The following is an 8857-nucleotide window of genomic DNA, read 5'->3' on the forward strand; positions in this document are numbered from 1 at the left end:
CTTGGACTCCGCAAAACCTCTAGGATCTCATTGAAACGATATGCTGTAAAAGAGTCCCAGTCATGTGCAAAATCCTTAGAATCTATGCTCTGTTATTATAGAGAAAGCTTCAGCATCATTAAAAACCCTGTTCCTGACGAGAAAACCATGACCTAGTTTGCAAACCTATGAGGAAGAATTTACCTAGAAGTGCATCCCCCACTGTCAATTTTTGTGGGACTACACACTGCCCCACACTGTGCTGTCCACCTCACTGACTGCTAGACTGTTGCCATTTGGAACTTTAGAAGGAACAGCTCATTCCCCATCCCTGAAGATACCATCTCCCAGTGAGTTGATGTGCCATTCACACCCCCAACCCTCCAGTATCACACTGTGGGCTTAACTCAGTAAGTGGTGGTGGTGTAGGAACAGGTACAACTTAACAAGGGAAACTGGCATCTTGTACATGTCCCATAGAGGACTGTAATAACAATGACAAAGAATATATTTATTATCACCTATAGTCTCTTCACCTCTCTGGAATTTATATTCTCTAGGACTCTTCAAGACCCCCTCTCCTGTTTGTCCTGCAGTCACCTAAAGGCTCCATGAAGTCATGACTCACAGAGAGGAGAATGGCTAGCACTAACAACTTGACATCAGACTCCAAACCATTAGAAATATCCTTGTTCTTCTAATACCCTATATCCCACATCTGTTTGGAAACTTCTCTGTCTGTGAAGCTACCAGTCTGACCTCTGCCACATCAAGATAATCCAGCTCTCTCCTGGCTTAGTCATAAGTAAAAATACATTTTCCCATTAAATAAACTGAAATATGGTCGAGTTCAAGAAAACTTTATTTGGAAGTTAAGGGGAAGTGTTAACATCAAATAAAGTAATGATTAAATTTATAAAGATACATAAGTACATTCTTCCATTTAACTTTTCTGAATGTCCCACCCCTCCCCAATCGCAGGGCTAATGGGTCCAGGGTGTTAATAGGACTTGGAGCCTTTAGGAAGGCACCATGTTGGGGTGGTGAAGGGAAGAGGAGTGCAGAGGGTGCAAAGCTACTGATGATGTATCATTGGTGCATAAGGCTGGTTACATTTGTCCTTATGATCACAGCAAAATGTGAAAACTGCCTTGGTTTGTATTTTGACGTACGTTCTCTCGCAGTTCTTAGCACAGTCCGTTGAAGTATGAGAATAGAGCCACTCTGAGAAAGGAGAAAAGGGTCAACTTTGATAAGGCTCCCCCAAAGTCAGTCCATAAACTGGAAAAGGGAATTCAAACCCAGCCCCTTACCCCTGCTATTTGTAACTTATAAAACACCAACTCTGCTGAGCCATTACCTCTGCCCCCCTTCCCTATCTCTGCCCTTCCACCCCAAGTCTGCAGTCCTTACAACAAGAAAAGTACATATGGTTCCTCTTAGTGTAGTGGACTGGAAAGAACAGTGGACCTAAGCTCTTTCACATACTAGCTGTATGATTTCAGATAAATCATTTTAATCTCTCTGAGTATATCTAAATAACAAGAATAAGGAAACTCTGAAAGTTGAAGTAGAAACTATTATGATTGTCCCCACCCCCAAGAGAATAAAAAAACAATTGAGGCAAGTCAACACCATACCCCACCCCCATGCCCACTCTCACCTCACCCCCCCCACACACACACACAAACACACACACCCTGAGTAAGCCAAGTCAGAGGCAGCTCAAGCTGGTACTCTGGTTTCCTTACTGTCATTCCTGACTCGGAAGTGAATTTGGGTTTGGCATCCCAATGATTCCCTTGTAGAACAGGTAGCATTATTCACCAAACAGTGGGTAAACACATATCTGTCGCAGACATTGCAAGTGAGAAATGTATCTCTTGAAGCCAAAAGCCCGGATTCACCATCTTGGAGGTAACAGAGATGATATTACGTTATTTCCTTCAGTTGCATAAGTCCTGTTATCTCTTCTTCCTCCCACCCCACCTTGCCCTCACTTCTTGTCATCTTGAACCCCCAGAAGTGGCTAGATATGATGAGGGATGGGGGAAGAAATCTAGGGGTTCCATGGAGAGGGGAAGGAGGGTGAGGAAAACAGAGCAGGTGCTGGTTTTTGTATTATCCCTGCTCTGATATTTAGAATGAACTTTGGGGGAGAAATAGGAGAAAACTGATTGCAAGATCCCTGACATCTGTCCCAGGACTCACCTCCCAAGAGGCAGAGCAGAGAGACGCCCAGCAGGAACACTTTGTCCATCTTAGTCCTTGACTGCTTCCTGGCTTTTGAGCCTGCAGAGGAACTCAAAGATAGAGTGACAACAGGAAAACTCTTGTATCTCCCATCTCTTAATGTTAGAGAACCCTGGGTTGTAGGCAGCATCCAATTAGGACAGGGGAAAGGGGTGGCTGGAGAATGAGCCAATGAAAATGCTCTCTGTAAACCTTCCATATTCCCACATCTATCTTCTTCCCAAGGGTTCCTCACCAACAAAACCATAACGTATTCCAGCTGCCTGTGCTCAGGCACCTAGTTCTGCTCTAGGCATAGAAAGAAAAGAATAAACATTTAATCAATCCATCAACAAGTATTTAATGAATGTTTGCTTTGTGCCTAGCACTGTACTATATACTGTGAGGGACACAGAAATATGAAACTCAGTCACCGCCTTCAAGAAGTTTTCATTCTCTTCATGCAAAACTGGAAAGGATTGTAAAGATTAGGTCTGGCTGAAAGATATTAAATGACTTTTCCCAAGGTTGAATATTGCATAAGTGGTTGAGCAGAGACTAGAAATCAGGTGACTGGACCCTCAGTGATATTTCTATAACTACGGTGCCCTTTAAGGAAAGATCACAATGGGGCAAGACCATACTGGGGTCCAGAAAGTTTCCATATGTTAAGAATGAAAGGAAATAAGCATTTATGAAGCCCCTACTGTGTGCTAGGCATTGTACTAAGTACTTTATAAATATTGTCTCATCTGATCCTCATAACTTGGGAAATAGATGCTATCATCACCTCCATTTTACACTTGAGGAAACTGAGGCAGGCAGGTGTTAAGTGACTTGCCCAAGGTTGTACAGCTAATATCCGAGGCCAGAATTTAAACTCAGGTCTTCCTTATTGCAGACTTAGCACTGTACCCACTATACCACCTACTCAGCCATTGTCAGGAGGATTTGAATTAGAAGTTGAGTTGTGAAGAGATTCATGAGGTAGAATGGATAGTGATGGCATTCTGGACCTTAATCCCCAGTACTTAAACAATGCCTGGGTTCTAGTAAGTGCTTAGTAAATGCTTTTTGTCTGACTGGTAACCACTGAAAAACCTTGTAGGGGTTGGGCATCCTTGATGGCTGGGCTACAGGGCAATCTTAAAAACATACACCCCACTTACTGGGGAGATAGAACTGTGAGGAAAAAGAACATGGTCTAATGTTAGCAAAACTGGGAACCAGGTCTCCAGGGGTCCATTCTTAGTTCTATTACTGTGATTAAGATGGGGATGTCTCTGCCCTTCACATGACTCAGTATTTTCACATAGAAAAGGGACTCTTGGGACTATGGGAGAGATTTGTGGGAAGAGAGACAAGAAGGCATATGAGGGGCTTTTTCAGAGATACTCAGTTTATGCTTGTTGGGATCTTTCCAAACTTCCCAGATAATTTTTTTGTCCTCCTTTCCCTGGTGGATATATGGATAGGCCTATACCTCAACTATTCTCAACCAAGTAGAACTCAGCTACTTTCTGTGCTGTTACACACCTAAATCAAACTGGCCATCTGATTCTGAACTTAATGTCCCATACCTTCTGTCTGATACCATCTCTGCTTGGAAAGGGCCCTTCTTTCCTTGAATCTGCAATACCACCTGAATGTTTAACTCCTTCCAACATGCAGGGAGCCCTCAAAGGGATCTATGTGTCAGAGGAATAAATGAGATTTTGAGTAGGACTGGATAGACTGATGCTACATGTAAAGCCAAGCACAAGCAGCTCTCCAAAGGACTGCTACTGTGAACAGCTTTAAGGTTCTGATCACATGGTATAGTGAACTATTTATTCAGCAGTAAATTAAACATACATTCACAGAAACCAAAGCACAGCATTCACAATATAATTCACAATATATTCACAATATAACAACTTGTCACTAAAGTGGTCACATAGTTTTCCCCAAAGGGCCACATAGTTTTAAACAAAATATATCATTCAGTAAGTCCTTAACTCAGTCATCCTTAAGGGGCAAGCCTCCTTAAGGGACACAAAGTACAAAGGTCAAAGTTCTACACCTGGAGGTCACATTGTCTTAATCTTTTGGTCAAAAAGCTGTCTTTCTTCTTAATTGGAGATTAGTTTCCAATCATCCTTAACTCAATCATCCTAAGAGGTACAAGGTACAGAGTATAAAGTTCTCCCACCCCGAGGCCATAGTAAATCATGATCTTCTCAGTCAGCATTAGGTACCAAAGGAGAGGTCTTTTCATCTTGACTTGAGGCTGGCTCTCAGATTCCGTGGTTCCTCTTCCATGGTCCCAGCTCCTGCCTGAATCTACCCAACTGTCACCTGGATTCAAAGGTAGGCAGCTATAAGCTCCTCATCCAGTTCCATATTGAAGCTCAGTGTCTAGTTTACTTCAAGTCCTTTGCAGTTTCTGTTTCTGGGAAGATAAAGCTTAACAGAGCCAAAACAACATTCATGCACATTTTCAGCACCATCATCAATTCACTATCTGCCTGAAAAATCAACACAGACCCACATACAAGGTCTGAGAACTCAATGCACATCATCAGTACAGTCCCAGGATTTCTAAATCCCTCCTCCAGGACTTCTGTAAACAAACAGCAAGAAAATCCTCTTTCAGGGGCAGCTAGGTGGCACAGTGTGTAGAGCACCAGCCCAGGAGTCAGAAGAACCTGAGTTCAAATCCAGCTTCAGATGCTTAACACAAAAACTAGCCGTGTGACCTTGGGCAAGTCATTTAACCCCAACTGCTCTCCAAAAAGCAAAAAAAAATCCTCTTTCAGGGCTTCCAGTAAGGTCCCAGGGCTTCTGTAAATAGTATCACAAACAAAAATCAACACAAATAGAACATAGTTACAGAGTGGCTGGCCACCACAAAGTTCCCCTTCTCAGTTCTGCTCCTTCCCAGCTTGGGCTTCTCCTTATATATGGTCATTAACTCTTCCCTATTTCCCTCCTCCCTGTTGTATCAGCAAGTTCCTCCCACTGTGGGGTTCACAAGTCCTGTTTCTTAAGGAAGACTTGATACAATCAAGGGCAAGGCTCAAAAGAAACTGGAACTGAAACAAGGTGTTAAATAATTAAATAGCTGAAACAAGGAGCTAAGTACTTCTTTGCAAGTCATTACACTATATTAGACCATTGGCCAGATCAGCTGATTCAGGGATAACTCCCACATCAATAACAATTCTTTTTTCACCTGTTAAAAGTGGAATTCATTTTATCTTTTATTGCAATAATTGATGTTCACCATGACCAGTGCCTACCAATTATTTTCTTGAAGTATTCATGATTTAAAGGTATGAGGCTTCTGTGTAATTTACTACATTCTTGTATTCCTCTTCCTAAACCAGGTTTTCCCAGATACTTCTCTCCAGCCTCACCTTTTCCAACCTTTGCACTGAAATGATCAAGTAACAATCAATCAATCAACAAACATTTATTAAGTATCTATTGTGTCAGATACCTTGCTAAGCATCAGAGATGCAAAAAGAGACAAAAAGTAGTCCCTGCTCTCAAGGAGCTAATGTGTGATTAACAATATACAAACAAATACAAAGCAAGTTAAATAAAGGATAAATAGGATATAATTAAAAGAAGGAAATCACTGGAATTAAGAGGAGTTAGGAAAGATTTCCTGTAAAAGGTGGGATATTTGCTGTTACTTTAAAGGAAACCAGGGAGGTCGATAGTCAGAACAGAGGAGGAAGACCTTTCCAGGCATTGGAGTCAGCCAGAACCAGGAGCCAAGAGATGGAATGTCTTGTTCATAGAACAGCCAGGAGGCCAATGTCACTGGATTGAAGAGTCTATGTTGAGAAGTAAGGTGTAATAAGATTGGAAAGGTGGGAGAGGGCTAGGTTATGATGGTCTTTGAATGACAGAGTACTTTGTATTTCCTCCTGGAGTCAATAAGGAAGCCACTAGAGTTTATTGAGTGGGGAAGGGTGACATGATAGGACCTGCATTTAAGAGAAAACTACTCAAGCGCTGAATGAGGAATGGATTGGAGTGGGGAGAGACTTGAGGGAGACAGATCCACCCATAGGCTTATTGCAATAACCAAGGAATGAGGTGATGAAGGCCTGCACTAAAATGGTGGTAGTATCAGAGGAGGGAAGAAGGCATATTTGAAAAATGTAGCAAAGATGAAATGGGCAAAAGCTTGGATATGGAGGGGTGAGAGATAGTGAGGAATCCAGGATGTCTCCTAGGTTGTCAGCCTGAGGGACAGGGACAATAGAGTTGCCATCCACAGTGATAGGGAAGGCAGCAAGGTGAAAAGGATTAGGGAAAAAAGAAAATTAGTTCAGTTTTGAACATAATGAGCTGAAGATGTCTACTGGACATCCAGTTTAAGATGTCTGAAAGGCAATTGAAGATAAAAGATTGGAGGTCAGCAGAGATGGAGGCAAGAAACATAGATTTGAGAATTACCAGCATAGAGATAGTGATTAAATCCATTGGAGCTGATGATATCACTAAGTGAAGTAAAATATAGAGAAAGAAGAGAAGAGGACTCAAAACAGAATAATGAAGGACACTTACAATTAAAGGGCATGATCTAGAAGAAGATCCAGCAAAGGAGACAGTGAAGGAAAAGTCAGATAAATTGGAGGAAAATCAGGAGAGAGAGGAATCCAAAAAACCTACAAAGAAGGGAAAGAGAGTAATCAACTGTGCCAAAGGCTGCAGAAAGGTCAAGGAGAATGAGAATTGATAAAAGGTCATTGGATTTCATAACTAAAAAATCGCTAATGACTTTGGAGAGAGTTTTGGTAGAATGATAAGGTCAGAAGCCAGATTGTGAGGAGTTAAGAAGAGAGTGAGAGAAGAGAAAGTGAAGACACCTTTTGTAGTCCGACCTTTCAAGGAGCTTGGCTACAAAAGTCAGAAGAGATAATAGAATGAAAGCAGGGATAGAAAGATCAAGTGAAGGTTTTTTCCAGGATAGGAGAGATATGGGCATACTTGTAGGCAGCAGGAAATGAGCACGTAGAGAAGGGGAGATTAAGAAAAAGAGAAAGAGTGGGGATGACAAAGGGGGCAATCTGTTGGAGAATATGAAATGGAATGGGATTGCTTGGACAAAGAAAGGAGTTAGCCTTTGTAAGGAGGAAGGTCACTTCATCATGTGAGACAGGGAGAAGAGAGTGGCAAAAAGCATCTGAGTGATGGGAAATTAGGGAAAGGAGAGAAGAGGGAGTGAATGACCTCAATAATTTCTGTAAAATATGAGGCAAGTTTCTTAGCTGAGAGAAGGGACAGAGGGGGAGCCATGGGAGGCTTAAGAATATTTGGAAGAGTTGCTGGGTTGATAAGGGAGGTATAGTAGGATTACCTTAGCAGCAGAGGAGCCAGTTGAGGTTATTAACATAAAATTGTTAGAAGAGTTATGTGAGTTATGGTCAGAAGACTTATATGATTTTTCTCCACCTTCATTCAGCAGCATGTGTGTGGGCATGATGGTGATGAATGGTGGGAGTGGCCAGGAAAAATATGCTATAATTAATGGGACTAGGGCTACAAGAGAAGAGGATGGTGTAGAATTGAATTGGTTTACTAATGATAGGGAAAAGAGGAAAGAGTGGCTAGTGCAAGGTTTATGGCCTGGGAGAAAATTAAGGGGTCAAGAGACTGGGGTTCAGAATGTGTTGTTGTTCTGGTGGCAGATAGATGGTGCAGTGGATAAAGGACAGTCCTGGAAGTCAGGAAGACCCAAATTCAACTCTAGCCTTAGGCACTAACTACCTGTGTGACCCCAGGTCATTTAATCCTGTTTGCCTCAGTTTCCTCATCTGTGAAATTAACTGAAGAAGGAAATGGCCAACCACTCCAGGATCTTTGCCAAGAAAACCTCAAATGGGGTCCTGAGGAGGGAAATATGACTCAAATGACTTGGAACAGCAACAAGTTGCTGAGGATGAAATGGTAGAGAAATTCTGTGAAGAACTTTATAAGGTCCTCCATCTTAAACTTCAGTAACTGATAGGTGGCAAATACTTTCATGGGGTCTTTTGGCATATACTTAATGAATTGAACACTAATTTATGAAATTATGACATGAAGGATTGTAGTTCTTTGGGTACTTGCCAGGAAAGACCACGATGGGCAGCAGGAAATGAGGCAGCAATCACACTTTAATTAAACACAATGGGTATGCAGGCAAAAAGCCCATAAAGGCTTTTTTCCACAAGCAGGGGAAAGTGCAACAAAAGGAGATGATAGTGTGGGAATGAGGCATGGAATGGTGAAAGAAGGTGGGCAGCATGGAGAAGGGGATGGGGAGGGGAAGTGGCAGAGATTATCACTCATCTAATCATAGATTGGAATCGGGAGCACTCAGCAGGAGTGCTGATGGACCTGATGGACAGTGCTGGGGGGGGGCGCAGAATTTGAGGGGGTATTTATGGGGGGGTGGGAGGGAAGGATAGACTAAATCCTATCTGTGCCATATTGGGGTTAGTTCATTAACATCTCCAAATCATCAGTAAAACTTCCAGTCATCTTCTCAAAGTTGTCAGCACCTTTTTGATATTCTATTGATCTGGAATTGTAGATGGCTAGATTTTGTCTTGAATTTACATATCATAGGACCAGAAACCTGACCAGCAGCACCTAGATAGCTTCC

The 8857-nt window shown here is 42.1% G+C and overlaps 1 long non-coding RNA gene across 1 annotated transcript; it reads right to left on the minus strand.

Moving 5' to 3' along the window:
- Positions 1–939: 939 nt before the first annotated feature.
- Positions 940–2520, minus strand: LOC138147354 (uncharacterized). Its single transcript, XR_011164780.1, has 3 exons — positions 2191–2520; positions 1731–1889; positions 940–1203 (listed from the first exon to the last, which is right to left on the minus strand). It is a non-coding gene; the product is annotated as an uncharacterized lncRNA (long non-coding RNA).
- Positions 2521–8857: the final 6337 nt, after the last annotated feature.

The sequence above is a fragment of the Petaurus breviceps genome, unplaced genomic scaffold, assembly GCF_028583685.1.
Source record: "Petaurus breviceps papuanus isolate PSGF00001 unplaced genomic scaffold, PetGlider_PUasm1.0 90784, whole genome shotgun sequence".
Lineage (NCBI taxonomy): Eukaryota > Metazoa > Chordata > Mammalia > Diprotodontia > Petauridae > Petaurus > Petaurus breviceps.